Consider the following 18,841-nt stretch of genomic DNA (forward strand, 5'->3'; position numbering starts at 1 on the left):
CCTTTTAAAGCAGTGTTTATCTGGGCTAGCACTGTAGCAAGATTAGTTGTGTCAGTGGCCTTGTGCCTGGGATTATTCCACCCCTAACTCTGCTTACGGAATTGTGTGAAATGGTGTTAAAACTCAACCCTAACCCATACCCCAGTCCTTTACACGGTTCTGCTCAAAATTTGCTGATTTAAATATGCTAGAGTGTGCTTGAGAAACAAGCAGGAAAGACAGATTCTTCAGAATTTTAGCTCTTATTTTCTTATTTGTTAGAATCTTCCCCCAAAAGTTCTCTGACAATGAATTTGCTTCAGCCCTAACTGTAAATATTTATGAAACAAGACCTGCATGCAAAAAATAAAAAGACAAAACAGGATTTTTCATTTATCATCATCACCTTCCACCATCCAAAATATGTTGTTCTTATTTTACTTTTGGAAAATAAATATTGCGAACAAATAATTAGAATGTCTTTAATGGCAGATAAGCTTAATTTATAGAGACAAAGAGAGGACCTGTAGGGAAAAAGAGTAATGCCCAGACTGTGAGGCACTGCGTCTATACTTGTTGATTTGAAAAGCAAGCTCGGACTGCTGCAAAATGCGTGTACACAGGACCTCTCTGAATTAGTGGCTAGACGATTAGTTTTGTGCAGAAAACAAACCTTTTTATGAAAGTGCTTGTTAGAATTCAACTGCCTCTAGCACCAGTGAAACAGACATCTTAGACATTAAAAAGTACTGCCAGCTCTACTGAGGTAGAATTGAATACAAAAATTGCACACATTTAATGTATACAATTTGGTGAGTTTGGAAACTAGACATTTTGAAAGGAAAGAATTATGGTGTGTAAACCAAGAAAGGAAAGCAATGTGAAAATTCTGTAAGTATAGGAAATCAGCTAAAAACGCAAAAAGCTTGCCTCTCTGTTTGATGTGGGAAGCTGCCTGGTCTTGTTCAGGAAGAACATTCTCAATTCTGTGAGAATTAATTTAACTCTTATTTCTCTTAAAGCATGCCAAAACCCATGGGGTCGGAGGCGGCCAGGGCTGTACAGCAATGCATTGCATCTCCTTTATTTGGATGATGTTCTACTTTACACTGTAGTTTCTGGTCTGAAATTATATTTACTAGAAAAATTGCTGCCAAATTTAGAGTCAGTAGTTAGCAGCACGTTTATGCAAAAACGATTAAACTGGACGGTTTAATTTTTTTCCTGGCTATTAACCCATGTTGTGTCTTGTCACACCATGGCTGGTCGCTCTTCCATTAGACAGTGGAAGAGAACTGGTACTTCCGAGCCAGCCAGCACTGTAACCAAGGAAAATAGGATCTGTCAATTCTGGTTCAAAACTGATTTTCATAAAGCATGAAAACCTCCTTCTAAATGTGTTCTGACAAATACAAGCTTACAAAGAGAAGGCCAATTAACAGCAGTGACAATGACATTTAAACACATCCGAAACACAAATGGCATGCGTGAAAGGGCTAACAGCAGTCACTGAAGTTTTCTTCCACAATTTGAAAACAGCAAGCAGAGCATATAAATTTCTAGGATAAAATTATAATTACAGCATTAGAGAGATAGTCTCCACTAGTTCTCAAACAAAACTTTGTTAGGGAGCCTCACAAGTCTACAGTTTGAAAAGCTGTTGTTTATTGGAAAGAAAGCATATGCACAGGCGAAAACCTGTCATTCGTACGTGTGCATTCGAGTGTCTCTGTTAGCGGGATGGATATGCTGCATGACACATATATGTAAAGCATAATAATGCAAATCAACACCGCCTCACACATCTGGGCTCTGAAAAAACGTGGCCAAGCTTGGAAGGAATTACTTTATGGAAAAGTAGGAATTCAATAAAAACACAATGTTGAAAATCAACCCCCATGTTTACATTGTACTGTTTTCCTCTTCATTGCTTTACTTCACAGCTAACCTCCTACGGTTTGACTTTCCACTCCAGTGCCACCGCCAGGGACAAAGAAGCAAAGATACTAGTTCACGGGGGGCGCTGGGGGCTGGGGGCTGTGGAGGTGTGGACGTGATTCAGGACAGGGGGCAAAAGTTACAGAAACAGAAAAGGATCAACAATCTCCTTCAAGTTCAGAGAACTTATCTATCACCTATCTATCTATCTGCGTATATTTAAACCAACAGCAGTATAGTCAACTCTTGATTTTTCAGGGACCATTGATATTTATTTTTAGTATGTCACTGCTCAAACTCCACCAGGAGCACAAAAATAAGTTCTTACTCAAATCAACTGGCTATACTTTGTTATCACTACTTTTTTCCTTCAAATTCAGGTACTCCTTTAATTCAGGTACTTATTCAAGACCTGCACAGGTTTAAAAAAAAAAAACCACACGTACAGGAAAGTAAACAAATCATAAATGAAAAACCGGATGAACTGTCACAAAGGGAACACACCTGTATTATCACACAGGTTAAAAAGTAAATTCAATTATTGCCAGCACCCCAAAGTCTTCTTTTTGTCCTGTCCCAGTCTCATCTCCACCCCTAGATTACTGTTTGCCCATATAATTGAAATCATACAGTATTTATTCTTTTGTGTCTGTCTTCTTTTGTGCAGTATTATCTGTGAGTAGATTTTCATTGCTCTGCTGTACTTCATGACATAAATATGCCACTATTTATGTGTCTATTTATACCGTGGACAGGCATTTCACACACACCGATGTGAATGTCCTCTTACACATCTTTTGCGCCAATACAGACACAGTTCTCTTTGGTCGATGGCTGGGGACAGAACAGTATGTTACCACTTTCGTTATACGGGTCCAGTCAGAAAGGAAAAGGTTCAGACTGTCGTCTGAAGCGTGGGCTGGATATTATCTTTGGCTTTTAATTTTTTGTGTACTCCTCATCCCTCTGTGCCACGGAAAGCGTACAGGGAGCTCTGCCTTGCCGGGGGATGGCCCAGCATACTGGGCGGTGGAGAATACCAGCAGCTGCTTGCAGAGGAGCTCACAGGGGGCAGAGGGGCAGGACCAACGTCCGGGAGGCACAGGCCTGAGAGCCGGGACACGGGTGTGCTGAGCAGGTCCCGCACACTGGCGCTTGCTGTTGCTGTCGGGAACACATTCACTACCCCAAGCGGGGTACGGCTTGGTTCACAATGCAGGAGAAATCTACTGAAAAGAGAGGGTGAGAAGACTGCCTTCAGGGAGTTTAAAATCTTTTATCAGCTTGGTGGGAAACCAAGGAGTTAGCGCCGAGCAATGAAAGGACTCATAAATATCGTGTCACATTAGAATAAAAAAGAATGAGACCTGAGGCCAGACAGATCACATGTATGCAAGGCATTCCTAAACTCCTGGGAAGCGGGAGGCCTTCATAAAGAAGTGTCCGGAGGACTGAGATCCTACGCAACAGCCCAGAGGCCCGTGACACGTCTCCCTGCCTAAGTGGAACCGAAACTGGCGACATCTGCCTTTACAGCAGAACACAAAGCGCAGCGGCCAGTCAGCCTGCCGCTCCGAGCCCCAGTGTGTCAGGGCAAGTATCACATCGGTGGGATAAACTGGGAGCATGCACCATTTTCTACGGCTACTGATAAATGCAAGCATATAGGACCTACAAGTGGGAAGTCGGAAAAGACAAAACACAAACACACATACTCAAAAACCTAAGACAAACAAAAAAGCTCCCAACCCCCTACTGCTGCCCAGCAATTTAAAACAAATTAAAATGCTACCTTTCATTCAGTGGTAAGTCCTTCATTTAGAACGTGAAGAGGTCTAAATTCCTCGTCACAGAAGCTCAGCAGTGGCAGGGCCTAGCAGGGCAGGGAGGCCTCACTCCAACCCTGTTCCCTCTCTCCAGGTGCCACACCTGTCATGTCTCTCTGGCAGCCAGCGACTGTCCTCAACCTCTGTCCTCTTCCAGACCACCTACAGACAGCCGGGAGAGACCCCGGAATAAACACAGCTGCGTCTTTGTGCTGGGGGCAGCAATGGGGTAACGCTGTTGAAACACGGTATCCTTGCGCAGACCCAGCTTTATTTACAGGGTGCTTAACAAGACATGCAAAGAGAAGGTAAGCAGAAAAACACAAGGCTCTCTGCTTTGCTGTAGAATTGGAGACATTTATTCTGAGGCCTTTGCAGATACAGCGCTTTGAAGTTGACAAGAAACACAGATACTGAAGTCCACACAAAGGCATCTGCTAGGAGTGCAGGGTAGCCAGATTCCTTAACCAACAGGCCCAATCAGAATTGCTAAAACAGCCTCGTAACTGTTACAACCTTGGAGGTTTTCAAATTGTCCTGTGATCTTAAACCATAAAAGACTCCAGCAAAGAATGACAAAGCTGGGCGGTATTCGATGAAACCTCTCAGCGATTCGTACACTGTCGAGATCGACACAGTAAATTGGGCTCATTTTTGCCTCTAAGGGACCATAAAGCACGTTCTGAAATTGACTGCTGGAAACAGCCATCTCCCCCAACTCTGCCACTATCATGATGTATTGTTATGATTGTAACTTTTCGTTTTCCACTCAACACTTAGGTAGGTTGTGGTTAGTGCTATTACTGAGTGGCTGGCCTGATGAATTGAATACCTGCTGTGTAAGGCCCTGTGGTATCTACAATGGAGACAGGAATTTGCCATCAAGGGGCTTTGTTAAGCTGTGCGATTGTCAGTCTTTGGTAAAAAGGATCGCTAGATATGGCAGAATATAGTTGTTTTGAGGATTAGAATCTGTACTAACTATGGTCCATTACAGACTGATATGCCACGTAGCATAAAACACTTCAGGTGTTCACTTAATGTAAAAAAAAAAAAATCTACAGAATGGGGAACTGTGCCATCATAGTGTTTGCTAAGACTGAAACCAAAGGAATTCCAGGTTTCAAAGTTATTTTTTCCTCTCTAGGACAAACGAAATCTGATGCAGAATTGAAAACACAAGCTATACAGTGATATTTAATTGCCTCAGCAGCTACTACAGCAATTTTGTGTTTAATGATTTCATTTCCGGCCAGCTTCTGCACGTATTGCACTAACATTTGCCAGCTGGCTTCAGAATGTGGACCAGAAGTTTAAGAAAAAAGAAACACTACCAGTAATTTTTATATTAGCAAAAGACTCTCTTTCTTCTTCTAGTGTTTCTGTCTCAGGGATACAGTACTATTTGTCATTTTTTTGATCCAGGAAAGACCTGTGAGTCCTCAAGAGTCATTCATACCAGGTTAATGGCAGGATCGCCTGACTCGGGAAATGATGCATCACCGAGAGCAAAGGAGAGACGAGAAACAGGTTCCGTTTCACTGTGAGGCGGGGTACCACTGCCGACCTGCGCTTCAGGCCGCTGACTCGTGCTTCCTGTGTTTAAAGTGAATGATCCTGGGAGAGGTGAGTTATTCACACGGGAGCACTCCTTCCGAGGTAAAGGGGAGAAAAACAAAGTCACGCCAAGTCCCACAACTAAGAGCGTTTGTCCAAAATATGACCTTCTTTTTCTCAGGATGTATTTCTCTAATATCGGTGTGCAATTCAACACGTAAAGGTATTCAAATTGTAATAAGAATGGGCTGCTTATTTTTCTGTGATAATGCCTGTCTTGGCTGGACTCCCCCGGAAGCTGACCCTCCGATACGGTTTCCAGGCTCGAATTTAACTTGGGAGGTGATACCAGGAAACACCAGGAGGGGATGGGGAAGCCAGGTGGTTAAAGGGGAGGAAGCAAGAAGAGGTGTGGGTGAAGGTGGTCCTGAGGGCACTGGGGCCCAGCCTCGAGGGCAGCTCTGGACACGCTGGATACCACGCCTCCCAGCCGCCCCGGGAGCCAGGCAACCAGAGGTCCACACCAACTCCTTGCCTGTCTTTGGCTGAAGCCTGCTTCTGGGCCAGGAAACTCTCCAGTGCTTCCAGCCTACCACGTGTCCAGGAAGAAAGCCCCAAGGCACGGCGGCAGGCGTCAGAGAGCAGAGGGGCAGCAGAGGAGGTGTGGGTGGGCTCCGGTGGGCACTGCTACACCCTGCTGTGTTCACTTGGTCCTGTCACTGGTGCCTCACGCTGAGTTACACCCACACCAGGCGTGCTGACAGGCTGAGATGTGGGCTCCTGCTGCACTCAGTCCTGGGGCCATAGAGGTTCTCAGTATCTTCCTCCTTTATCACTCGTTCTGCATGTCCCTCTCTCTCCACCAGCACGTCTGCTGGCCTAGGTTGCTTGCTTGATGATGTTGCTTGCTTCGTCCCTGTGGGGTCTGAGCCCCTGGTTGCCATGCCCCTGTCAGGCCAGGGGTGCTGCGTTATCCATTTGCTGCTATCACCAGGCACGGAAAAGATGCCCAGTGAGGGCCCTGAGTCCAGAAGTAATCCTCCCTGCCCCTATTTCCTACTGATCATAAGGGTCATTTTTCCTTTGTCGCCTGTATGAGGAGCCCAGGGGAGGAGAGGTCTTTAGATTGAGTGGAACCTTGTGTCCCCTGGTAGAGCATCCTCCCCTGCCGCAGGAGCCAGGGCTCTACTGGGGACGCAGCACCGTACGCTGGTATGAGGTTCACAATACGCCTTGCATCCCATAGCACAGCATCTCACCCCCGCAAAACGTTATCCCCGGCCAGAGCCACAGTTGTGCCCTTGAGACCGTTCTAATGTTCTACCAGGGTGGCACCTTCTGGGTGTGTGAAGTAGGGCAGACCCAGTGCATCTTGCGGTACTGGCCCCTCTGTCATACCTCTTTCACTCTCAAACGGGTCCCTGTCCCAGGTGATATCACGGGAAGCCCCCTAATGATAAATCAGACACAGTGAGCAACTAACTGCACAGTGATGACTGCCAGAGCCCTGCAGGCAGGGAAGACGAACCCGAACCCGGATCTGCATCTGGGTCTGAGGAAATCCGCTTGCCACCCAGCGGCTGCCTGGCCTCCGGGAGGGAAGGCCCTGTCCCCCGGCTGCACCTCGGCCTCCGCGTCCGGAGGGGCGGACGCAGCGCGCAGCTCCGTCGCCGCCGCCACGGCTACACACTCCCAGGCCCCGGAGCAAACAGGCCGGCCCGTCGGCTGGAGTAACCCGCACAGGCGAGCGGAGAGGAGGGCCGGGGAGGAAGAGGCGCAGACAGCCCTCAGCCCTAGAACACACAACGCGCGGCTCCTTCCGCACTAAGCCAAATGGCCGGAAGAGCGCGTTCCCTTCCGGTCCCGCCGCGCTCGGGGCGGCGCGTCACTTCCGGCCGGCCCGCGGCGGCCGCTCCCTGTCAGGCAGCCGGTTCCCCCCTGGCCGAGCCCGGACGGTCCGCCTTTCGATGTCGGAGGCCGGCGCCCGGCAGCGCCCGCCCGCCGAACCCGAGCACTGTCCACGCTCAGGGCTCCCGGCCGCGAGCACCATGGCGTCCTGGCCTGCGTGTCGCCTGCCGCCCAGACGCGGAGGCTCAGCCTGAGGCTCCTGAGGAACCGGGGTCGCGGCCGGGTCCTCCGCTCCCATCCGTCTCCCAACTCCCGCCCCCACCCCGCCCCTGGGGCTCGGCCGTCGGGCGCTCGACGCTCGACTGCGCGGCGGATCGACGCTCTCGGCGCTCCGGCGGCGGAAGTGAGGGCGTTGGCGGCGGAGCGGCTGCGGCCAGGGAGCCTTTGGTCGAGCGCGGGGCCCTGTCCGTGCGGGCCAGCAGGTAGGTGTGTGTGGGGGGTGAGGCCTTGGCTGAGGCTGGCCGGGGCCGCGGGCGGAAGGGCCGGCGACCGCCGTCAGCCCCGCGCCGCCCTGCAGCCGCGACCGTGCGGAGGGGCCCCTGCGCGGGTCCCGGAGCCCCGCCCCCGCCCCGCCGTCCGGGGCCCCTGCTGGGGACTCGGAGCCCCGCCCCGGCTCCCGGCGTGCGCCTTCGGAGCGCCGAGCCTCGGGGGCGGGTGGCCGTTGGCCTTAACTGCTCCCTGGCGCGCCTGCTTACCTGTTCCTGCGTAGGGTTGGGGGGTTCACTGGCGGGGAGCGAGGTCAAGAGGCCGGTGTTGCTTGTTTTCTTCGGTCGCGTCACTGGAGAGCTGCGCAGAGCGTTAACTAGGCGCGCGTCGCCGTGTCTCCGGATCGATTGCGTTACGTCCACTCGACGGACGGCGAGACGGAGCTCATCGTGGCGGCGCGCCTAGCCCGCAGTGTCAGCGCGGGCTGCCGTTGCGGCCGCGCCCGGACGCCGGCGCTGCCGCCGTGAAGCCGGGGCGTGCTCAGGCGGGCGGGAAACCGCGCGCAGGCGCTTCTCTCGGAGGGGAAATAGGCGACCGCTCCTACTAGCGAGTCTGAGAAACGTGTGCCTTTTTTTTTTTCTTTCTTTTAATGAAGCTGAGTAAACTTGCAAGGAAAGCTTTAACAGTGTTTTAGAACGCTTAAGTCAGTCACCTGGATGCGCTGTATTGAAAAGCTCGTTCTCGCTGAGGGTGTGCGCACCCTCATGCCTGACGATGCTCTGCTTACGTTCTGGGCAGGCTTGGTGTAAAGACAGGAACTGACAGCCGGAAGCTTCCCAGGGAGCCTCGGTGTCCGACGTGGTGGATCCACAGCGGGTGATGGAAAGAGGGCGATGCGTGCTTGGTCCTTAGATGCTCTCTTCTGTCTGGTTCAGTAGAAGTCTAGTAGTTTTAAACAGAGGGCCCCCCAGCACAACTTGGAACAACTCTTGGAAGTTTCAGAAAATGATTTTTTCTTCTTGTCAGGCATTTAATTTCCCGAGCTGAATGTCGTGTTGAAAGTTACCTCTCTAAAAGACGGTTTATCGGCATGCTAAGTCGAATTTTCGTTCCTTCCCCAGATGTTGGAGAGCCCGTGCTGTATGACTCTAATGGGAAGGGGGTCTGGTAGTTAAAATTTTTGCACAGGCAGCCTTTTGATAAAAGACTTAGGACAGTTTCCAGTGCTGGGCCCGGCAACCTGAGGCCATGTGGGAAATGCTGGTTGTACAGTTAGCCTCTCCATTACTGTTCACCCGTTCTCCACCTAACTCCTGTCATCTCGCCAGGGTTCCTAGTTCAGCGCCTGCCACAGAGTAGAGCGTCTTCATGTTTTCCGAGTGCGTGGGTTTTAGGCCCGTGTTGGGTAGAGAGGATTGTAAATTGACTGGGGTGGAAGTGACGTCCATCCCTCTGCTGAGCAGGACGCTAGGGCCTTGATTGCTCTCAGGCCCTGGGGAAGGTGTTTCTGGATCCCCGGGAGTGCCTGTTGAGACCGCATGGTGGAAGTGTTAGCTACAGTCACATGATTCTGTGCATGTTTATGTCGATTGGAAAGAATTGTTGATACAAACACAAGCTTACAGTAATTGTAGAGAAATGATGCATCTCTGTGGACACACCTGTAGGCAACCTTAGACCTCAGTTTGAAAATTATGGAGTCGAAGCACCATTTACTGGTCCGTGTGCTACCACCACCTGCTTTGTAGCATGGGCTGAGCTCCTTAGCAGCCTTTTGGGGCTTTAGTTTCCTTGTACCTGAGAATACATAAAACTAGATTATCTCAGAGTTCTTCCTGCTTTGAAATTTTCCAACTCTGACTCCTATAACCACTTAGCGCTTGTCCCGTCCTGTGGTATCTTCGGGGTTGTAGCTATTGTTGGTATTTACACGTCTGTCAAAAGACTAAGCTCATGCCAGACAGGGATTAGCCTTGGTCATTTTTGTATCCCAATTTTAGCATATGCCTGACACATGTTAGAAGTAAGATTAGTCTGTATTCAGGAAGGGGATATTTTTGCCCTCTCCATTAAATAGCCAAGAAGTAAGCTGCAGTATTCAGTGTAAGTACAGCAGGAATTCAGAGGGGGGAAGGCTCTTTTGGGGTTGGAGCAATTGGGAAGGCTTCATGGAGATCAGACCTTGATGGGGGAGGATGTGGCCCTTCCGAGAGAAGGCACGTGAACGTCTGGGTGGCTTATGAGAAACAGAGGCCCATAGGCTGGGAAGTGAGTGCATTTTGGATTATGGAGTTCCTTGAACTTCAGGCAGGGGAGTTTGGAGCTGACTTACGAGGCTTTTTTTTCCTGGAAAATTGTAGTAGGTTTGCTCAAAACCTTCATTAACATCCTTTAATACTGTTGGTAGCAGTTAAGACTGGGGTGGACTATACAGTTTGCTTAATTTTCGGTTTTGGTTTGAGTAATTCCTTCTACTTACTCTTTCCCACGTACAATCAGTCTTGGTGCCAGTGTGGAAAGAGCAGTGGACACCGGGACTTAGGAAACCTGGGTCTTAGTTAGAATGCAAGCTGCGCAAGGCGCATCCTCGGCACGACCTGGGGTGCTGTCTGGCACAAGTTCGCTTTCAGAAGTTCTTGTGCAGCGCTGACTAAGCTCTGCCTCTGCTACTTGCTAGCTATGCCACTTTTGACAAGGGTCGACCTTTAGTTTCATCTGTAAGCTTTGGTGCATTTTTTACGGCCATATCCGCTTGTAAAGTGCGGGGTGTATGATTTTAACTTCTGTTGTATTGTAATTTTACTGAAAGACAAAACAAGATAAAAAGCAAGGAATATTTGGTTTTAGTTTACTTTTCATGAAGGCCCCATGTGATTGACATATCTGGGTAAGTCAGGGTGTCAGGAATCAGAATTCATGCCAGATGGTTCAAATAAGGAGATTTAAATAAAGAAACTCCTTGCCGAGGTGTGGGCAGAGTGGGGGAACAAGCGGGATAGTGAGCCCCAAGGGCACCTAAGCAGCTGGAGGGGACAGAGGAGAGAGCAGAGCTGCCCCAGCTGGGGCCTCGCGGAGGGCTGGCTGCTGCCAGAGGTGTGGCGCTGGGGGCTGTGGGAGCAGGGCTGAGGTGCCCCAGCCTGAGACTGGTTCACCTCCGAAACCCCCGCAGCTCGGACCACCCACTCTTTGCTGGCAGTCTCTTGTCTTTCCGAGCCTCACTCAGTTACCTCCCTCTACTCCTTCACCCGGTTTTCCGTCTCGCTCCTACCAGGATGCTCAGTTGTGTCCTCCCCCATCTCTCTGTGGCATCTGGCCGACAGATTCTCAGGCCTGGACCATCTCAACTCTTTGCCTGTTTTGAATGCTTGGACTGAGGTTCTGAGACCAGAAGGGGAAAATCATAGCGTCTAGATTTGTACCGCTATAAATCCGTGGTCACCACTCGCAAGTGGCCGTCAAAGAGTTTTTAGAGTTTTCTTTGTTAGCCACTTGCTGCTTCTCCGCAGAATCCATTTTAAGCATTTTCTGCTCTTCTCAAACCTCTCATCCTTTCACATATAATCAGTCTATACTCAGCAGATAATCTTGCCACCTGAGAACTGTAAGAGCTCTCAGGAGAATCCTGGGCTCTTTCTTCCAGAACCTTCCCTCCTCCCAGTTACATTGAAAGTGGTTGTCTCTACCCCAGGACGGACCCCTGTACCCCTCCACTCTGCCTTTGGGTGTGCTTCACTCAGTGCTCATCTCTTGCTAAAGGCCCCTCCTTCCAGTCAGCCTTTAAACATGCTTAGACGGCAGCAAAGCAAAATAGAAAAGCAACAACAGAAAGGTAGCATCCTCCTTTGATTTCACATTCACCTATTAAAGTTTCTCTCTCGCCTTCCCTTCCCAGCCAGCTTTCTTAAATAGTTGTTTATATGCCGCATCAGTCACCCCACTGCTGTCTGGCTAGGTGCCCACCACTCTGCTGAAGGCCAAGGTCACCTGGGACCCCCTTGTCACTAGGTCTTGTTCCTGTCATTTCCCCAGTGTAGTGCCAGAGACCCACAAATGCTTAATAGATACTTGTTTTGACTGAACAATCTGAGGGTGCGCCCTCGTTTCAGATCCCGGTTTATCTGCAGCTTTTTGTTTTTCTCTTTCTTTATTAAAGATTTTTTTGATGTGGACCATTTTTAAAGTCTTTATCGAATTTGTTACAGTATTGCTCCTGTTTTTACATTTTGTTTTGGCGCGAGGCATGTGGGATCTTAGCTCCCCCACCAGGGATAGAACCTGCACCCCCTGCATTGGAAGGCAGAGTCTTAACCACTGGATCACCAGGGAAGTCCCCTCTTTGTTTTTCTTAGGGATGGGAAATCTGACACTGTCATCTTTTGAGGTGCTGGGTAACTAGTCTCTGTATAGATCTTAAATCTTCTGGGTCCACTAAACAAAAACAGAAATCTGTTTTATTTGATAATGACCTTTTCAGTGTTGTCCAGGTGACCTGTCTTTCCAGGGGGACCTGGACATTTTTTTCCCTAAAAAATTACATTTCCTAAAATATCAAGAAGTTACGTTTTTGTCCACCCCATGTGGATCTAGTAAAGAGGAAGTGGTAGGGACATGGGGACAACTGGCAATAGACTTGACCGATGAATAATGCCGTGCTTTGACATGAAGCACTCTCCTTCTTCCTTCCAATAAGTAGTGTATCTTCTTTGAGGTTTTTGTTCTTATGTTTCTTTTTTTGAAGGGTGGTGGTAGAGGGGATGGATTTGCACTGTTCTGTTTCATTTTTGATATGTCATCAGTGTCCAGTGGCATGAGTTAGAGGACCAGTCATCTTTGGACCCACAGCGTCTAGCTTTGAAATGTAGTGAAGGTAGTTGTCCCCTAGGAGGAGACTTAGCCTGCTGAGGCAGAGATTTTATAGTTTCTGGGAAATAAAGGAGCATTTTAATAAACTCTTCTAATTAAGATGGAATCAGTGCTTATTTTAAGGGAATAGCTGGGTAATCAAGTATTTATGTGACAGATGAGGTGTGTGGGAGCTCTGGAGAGTGGAATTGTCAGGCTTTCCCTGTGGACTGTCTGGCTTCCAGCATTCCCTGCTAGTCGCCTTGTGTACCTTCTCTCCCTTTAATCCCGTACCTCCAAACATTGGAGCAGGAGTGAAGGTTTTTTTTCCCATTAAAAAAAAAAAAATTAAGTCCCGTTTATCAGTTATATTTTTTAAATCATTGGATTTTTTTTTCCCCAAATGAGTTGAAACTTATACATTCATTAAAAAACCCAGTATACCTCAGTTATACTTCCTTTATGGGAGTAATAAAGGAAAGAGGTATAAGGAGAGAGCTGGGAAAGCAGGGATGCTTTCTCTCTTGTCTGTCCAGCTTTTCTTCTGACATCCCTTCTGAGACCTTAGGTGCCTTCTTAGTACACTTGGTACCCCACGGATTCTTTCAGATTTGTGCGTGACTCTCTTTTTGTTAACCATGATTTTGAGATGGAGCAGGAGGAGGGAGATGATTAACTTCGGACACTGGACAGGAGTTCAGGACCGTGTGCCTAAGACTTGTCCCACCCTGAGTGCGAGATGGTGAAGGGTGTGGCAGTGTGATAGAACTTGACCTTGCTCAGGGAAAATAGAGTTTACAGAGGACGGAAGGAGGTAAATCACCATTCTCTGAGACTTTTCTCCAGGTCTCTGGGAGATCCCTCTGGGGCCAGCTGCCCCTGGTGTGCCTTGCCCTCGGGGGCAGGTCTATCCTAGGCTAGGTTGAAGTGGCTCCAGGAAGATGTGGTGAATTCTGCAGTTTGGGTCTATTGGTGGGTGGCCCAAGAATCTAGTTGAGTTTGATTTTATTTTTCAGACTCATTAGGCAGCTCCGCAGCCAGATTTTTCTGGGCGTCCTTTGGAACCAGGGCGGCTCTGGGCAGGATAGGTCTACCTAGTGCTTCTCAAACACTCCTGTGCACAGAATGGCTTAGATGTGTATTAGTGGGTTGGGCTGGGCTGCTGGGAGTCCGCCTTCCTGATTTGCTCCCTGGTGATGCTCATTTGAGTAGCATGGGAGTGGAGGTGGGGCGGGGGCGGTGGGGGGGGCGCGTTGGGGAGTTTATTATTACTATTGTTTGGTGGTTTGGGCGGGGGGAACTCACTTTTCTACGGCCTGAGCTCAGAAAATAGTGCTTCAGCATCAGGAGGCTTTCCTTGGCCTATTTGCTGAAGGTTCTCCAAGTCTTCAGTGAGTCAGAACTTCTGTTTTTCCAACTCCTGGCCTAATCCCTTTAGCTGAGCTGGGCCTCTGGGTACCTGACAGTGAAAGAACACCTGATCACTCGTTTTGTTCAGATTTCTTGTCTGCTATTCAAATCAAAATTCTTCCTTACTAAATAGTAAAAAATTTTGGTTTAATCCTTTTAAAGCTACTTTGGTGGTTATGTTTTCTGTTTTTTCCCCCTAATGGTGCTACTTGTTTTTTTTTTTTTTCTATGTACATTTAGCCTGAAGTTATGTAAAAAAAATTTACTGTGTTTTTTTTGTATCAATAAATCTTTTGGAAAATTAAAGATTGTGCCACAGTGAAATATGGGAAAATTATAAAATTAAAATTTTCTGACCTCTGTTGCAGAAACACTTCATATTCGTGCTGTGCGCTTCATTAGAGGAAAAGAGGCAGGCGGGTTAAACCCAAAGTAATATAAATCTAAAAGAAAATGCATTTATTTAACTATATATCATAGATTGTAAGAAAATACGTTTGTCTTTATTTTAATGAAATGCTTTTATAATGGTAATTTTCTCTTTTGACCTGTGATGGATAGGAGGTTAATTGATGTTAAATGGATGCTTTGTTAATCCTTCATCAGCTACTAAATTGGTTGGGGGAGTACAGGTCAAGGCCACACAAGGCCGGGACTGGCTTGTTTTCTCAGGGAAACCACACTTCGCTGTCCTGCCTCTCTCCCTTTCTGGCTCTCCATCTGCTCCTCCCCGCCCCCCCCGCCTCCCCCTCCCCCCTCCACTCCCCCCCATCCCATCTCTCTCCTCTCCCCTCCCCTCTCCTTCCCTCCCCCCTTCCCCCTCCCCTCCCGGCCCCGAGTGACAGCTGTTGGACGTTGCGTGCGAGTTGAGCCGGCGCTGTGTGGTCCGAGTGTGTGGTCTCCCTCAGCCGAGAGGCTGCTAACAGGGTGGATGGGAGAGAGCACGACTGTTTACTTTACTTTCTTTCGGATGCCGGGATTGTGCCCAGAGTTTCTCCTAAGCACGAGCAGCTTCGATCCCTCCCAGCTGGGCTGCAGCCTCCGCCTGCGCTGTCTCCCTGTTTGATCCCCGAAGCTCATGGCACTGCTGAGTGCTGGGGTGATTTTGCTTTCGCTGTGCCAAGATACGTGGCCTTGGAGAAGTTTCTTTTGAGATAGAGCTAGGGAAGTAAAGCAGAAATTTCAAGATAAGTGACAAAGTTGATGCAGTTTTAGAAATTGGGAAAGCTATTATACAAAATTTGGGTCAAATTAATCCAGCTCTGCTTATGTAAAGGAATCTGGGAGTTAAGTGACATCCTGTCACGTATAACAATTTTAATAAAAGTAACCAATTTAAGCTGACAGTTGATTCCTTGACCTTTTGTGAAAATCTACATTGATTTTGGCATGCCTGTTTACTGTAGTTATTATATTGTCAGCAGTCATATTGGCTTATTTCATGGTAAAGATCTGACAAGTCGAGACTATTCAAAAAAGAGACAACAGGCCCCAAATGGAAGCACTTGTGCTAAAACCCATGTCACCAAACTGAGACTTTAATACCTTATTTAATTGCAGTTTCAGGCTTTCCCAGGAAGATAGTCTTAACCAGTCAGTCTGAAATTACCTGGTCAGGACAGTGAGGTAATCTCTGCTGCTCCCCGGAGGAAGGTGACCTTGCCTGAAACAGCTCTGTGCTGGTAACTTCTTTATCCAGCCTCTTCTGCCTGCAGAAGTCTTCCACTGGGTACAGCTTGGAGGAGGACCGCCTTTCTATTTGCTAGATGGGGTGTTGCCCAGTTCATGAATTGTTGAATAAAGCCAATTGGATCTTTAAATTTACTCAGTTAATTTTTTTTTAAAGAGACAAATGAAACTTTGTTTTCATGCAATAATATAAATTTAGGATAATATCTTTTTCTCCTAATTCTTTCATTATAACTAGCTTAGTTTCTTGATTTCATTCCTCTCTGATTCCTGAGTATTCTCATAGAGATGGTTAAATATCTTGTGACTTAAAGTGAGCACATGTGGACTGTTGATGTCATTGGGATTTTCCATTGTTTACTTCTTCCCCTCCCTGTCTTCCCAGCAGTCTTGCTGGAATGGAGTTGGTGTTGCTGATGCCTGTTCAGGACTGGAAAGGCGAAGGCCACTGACGCTTTCCAGAGGGGCTAAGCTAATATAGGTGGCTTATTGTTGTTCGACTGCTTTTCCCGCTGATTTTAACCCTGGGTTTCAGTAAATGAGCTGGGAGGGTAAAGCCTTCCTCCTCTCCCTTGCTCCCTTTCAGTCCTGGCCTTGGCCTTCCTTAATCTCATTTGATCTTGTATCAGAAGATTTTAGAACGTAGTAGTGTCAAATGCTTTAAAAAAAAAAAATACTGCCATCCTGTATTTCCTCTTGTGTCCATTTTTGGGGGGTTCTGTGTTTGTGGTGATAATGATAATCTAATGCTCCTAGGAATTCTGAAGCAAAATTAGTATAGTCACAAAGTCGTGTACACATCACCACAGTCTAATTCTCTAACATTTTCATCACTCCACTATCAATCCTTTCCCATTCCCCTCCTCTAGCCACCACTAATCTACTTACTGTCTCTACGGGTTTACTTGTTCTGAATTTTCATATAAATGGAATCATAAAATATGTAACCTTGTGTGTTGATTATGGCAAAATGTGTGTAGTGTTAGTAATTTCATTATGTCTTTTACGTAGCAAATGAAAATTATGTAGAGAGCGAAAACACTGATAAATAGATGCTACAGTCAAGTAATCATTAAAAATAAAATTGAACTTAGGTTTTGGAAACAAATATTTAACAGGAGCTGTGAAATGCTCTAGGCTTATCTTTGCTAGAAGTGCCACTTGTGTACTGCCTGTCTGTCACCCAGCCCTCTGCCGCAGCAATCCTGCAGGGTCCTGAGTGTGCACAGTGTCATCAGTGTCATTGCTAATCGGTTGTTTGAACTCTCAGTGGATAAATCCTGATTGGACCCGAGTCCCTCCGTTTCTTGCTTCTAGTTTACTGGGCTGAGTCCTCCAGGAATGAGCCCTGAGCAGGGAAGCAGGAAAAGGGGCCACTGGAGTGGAAACTGCCCTCAAGAGGAGCGAGTCCTTTGCAGGGCAGAGAAAAGCATCTGTAGAGCCACAGTACCTTGGCAGCGTTTTTGAAAATAGCATCTCCAGATGCTTCTCTGTTGGAGACAAATTCGTCTTTAAGCCTAAGGGGAAAATTACTGTCTTTGTTTGGACTTTACATTATTTAGACCTGAAGAGTTGGAATCTTTTGTGGTGTTTTTTTGGAATTTTTTTTAATATTCTCAGTACTGCTCCTTTTTTATGTGTGGATTTTTTAAACTGAAAAATCAAACTTAAATCAGTTTTGGCTTGGTTTTTGTAGAAATAAAAGATGGTGAAAAATAAATATTTTTCTAATCAGAGATTTATGAGGGGTAAAACTCATTTTGGTTTAAACATTTTAAGTATTTTGGGGGGAAAGGGGACTTAGTATTAAAGATCTGACCGTACACATTAGATTTCTGATTTTCAGGTAATTCTTTATGGAAGTGGTAATAGAATAGGAAATGTTCCACCTCTTGGGCGTTACAACTGGGGGCCAGCCCTCCCAGAGACAGCCCAAGAAGAGGAGTTGTTCTGCGCGGGTCTTGGTAGTTAATTTGGATTCACCTCTGATTCCTTCCTGTGGCATGAACTATAACCTGCCTGTAAAGTGAGCGCCTCTGGGCTGGGTGGTCAGAGGAGCTGTCATAGGGTGATCGAGTAAACTTTTAGGATACAGTGAGAGGACTCAGTTTCTATAGTAGTTTTTGATGATTGCTATTGTGGCACAGATTTATTGGTTTAAAAAACCAATGGGATACGGTACAGAATCAAGGAATGGCGTCTGTCCTGCAGTGGGACAAATCAGGTCGACATCCCTCTCAAAGGCCACCTCTCGGTGGTGTCTCATAGCTGGAATCCCACGTGGCCTGAGGTTTGCTGCGGTCCTTGAAGAGCCAGAAGAAGACAGCACCAGTGAGCCCATGTGTTCCCTGGTCTCTTTCCCCAGCCGCCATCTGCCAAGTGTCCACGTTGTTCTGGCCCTGGGCTGGGTGCTGGGAGTACAGAAAAGAATACAATGCAGTCCTAACCAAACCCATTGAGGACTATTCTTTAGCAGGGACCTTGGTACAATAATTCTTTTTTTCTTCTTCTTTTTTTTTTTTTTAATGTAGGGGATGCTATTGTTACCCCTTTCCTATGCAGATGGATTTGCAGGAGTAGTGAGCAGGTCCAGAACTACCAAGAGGAAACATCCTGTGGTCACTGTTCCTAAGGAAGGGGTAGACTGCCTGGGTCCCCGTCCACGAGGGCTGCTCTGTACTGTGCTCCAGAATTGGCCTTTCTGCATAGCCCAAGGCTGCTGACTGCACCTCAGAAGTTTACATATGTGCTCACTGCCACAGGGAAAGCCTTATAAAAATGTATTAAAAGCATGATTTCTCTGACCCTCTACGCTCTCCCAAGAACGTTAACCTCTGGAATCTGTCCTCAGCCTTTGTCCATATTCATCAAACAGATGTACAAAGGTAGCGTTGGTTTTGGTTTTGTCCCCTCCCTCCTTCCTTTTCTTAGGAGCATTGGTTGGATCCCCATTCCACCACATCAACTGTAATAAATAATTTTTAAAAAAAATACTTATTTATTTTTATATGGTTGCACCGAGTCTTAGTTGTGGCAGGCACGCTCCTTAGTTGCAGCACGTGGGCTCCTTAGTTGCGGCAGGTGGGCTCCTTAATTGCGGCTCGTGGGCTCCTTAGTTGTGGCACACGGGCTCCTTAGCTGCGGCATGCGCACTCTTAGTTGTGGCATGCATGTGGGATCTAGTTCGCTGACCAGGGATCAAACCGGGGCCCCCTGCATTGGGAGCACGGAGTCTTAACCACTGCACCACCGGGCAAGCCCCGATC

At 47.5% G+C, this 18,841-nt stretch overlaps 1 protein-coding gene and 1 long non-coding RNA gene across 4 annotated transcripts in view; one reads left to right on the forward strand and one right to left on the reverse strand.

The window, feature by feature from the left end:
• Positions 1–451: 451 nt before the first annotated feature.
• Positions 452–8,352, reverse strand: LOC102982372 (uncharacterized). Its single transcript, XR_008615752.1, has 3 exons — positions 7,904–8,352; positions 3,710–3,905; positions 452–3,146 (listed from the first exon to the last, which is right to left on the reverse strand). It is a non-coding gene; the product is annotated as an uncharacterized lncRNA (long non-coding RNA).
• EXOC2 (exocyst complex component 2) overlaps positions 3,987–18,841 on the forward strand; it is a 163,031-nt gene continuing 148,176 nt past the window's right edge. Inside the window, exon 1 of one of the 3 annotated variants that reach the window (XM_028479273.2) lies at positions 3,987–7,630. The gene's annotated coding sequence lies outside the window, so the exon portion shown is untranslated. The remainder of the gene's footprint in view (positions 7,631–18,841) is intronic. The other 2 variants (XM_007101139.4, XM_028479271.2) reach the window with 2 other exon arrangements.

Source organism: Physeter macrocephalus, chromosome 18, assembly GCF_002837175.3.
Source record: "Physeter macrocephalus isolate SW-GA chromosome 18, ASM283717v5, whole genome shotgun sequence".
NCBI classification, from domain to species: Eukaryota; Metazoa; Chordata; class Mammalia; order Artiodactyla; family Physeteridae; genus Physeter; species Physeter macrocephalus.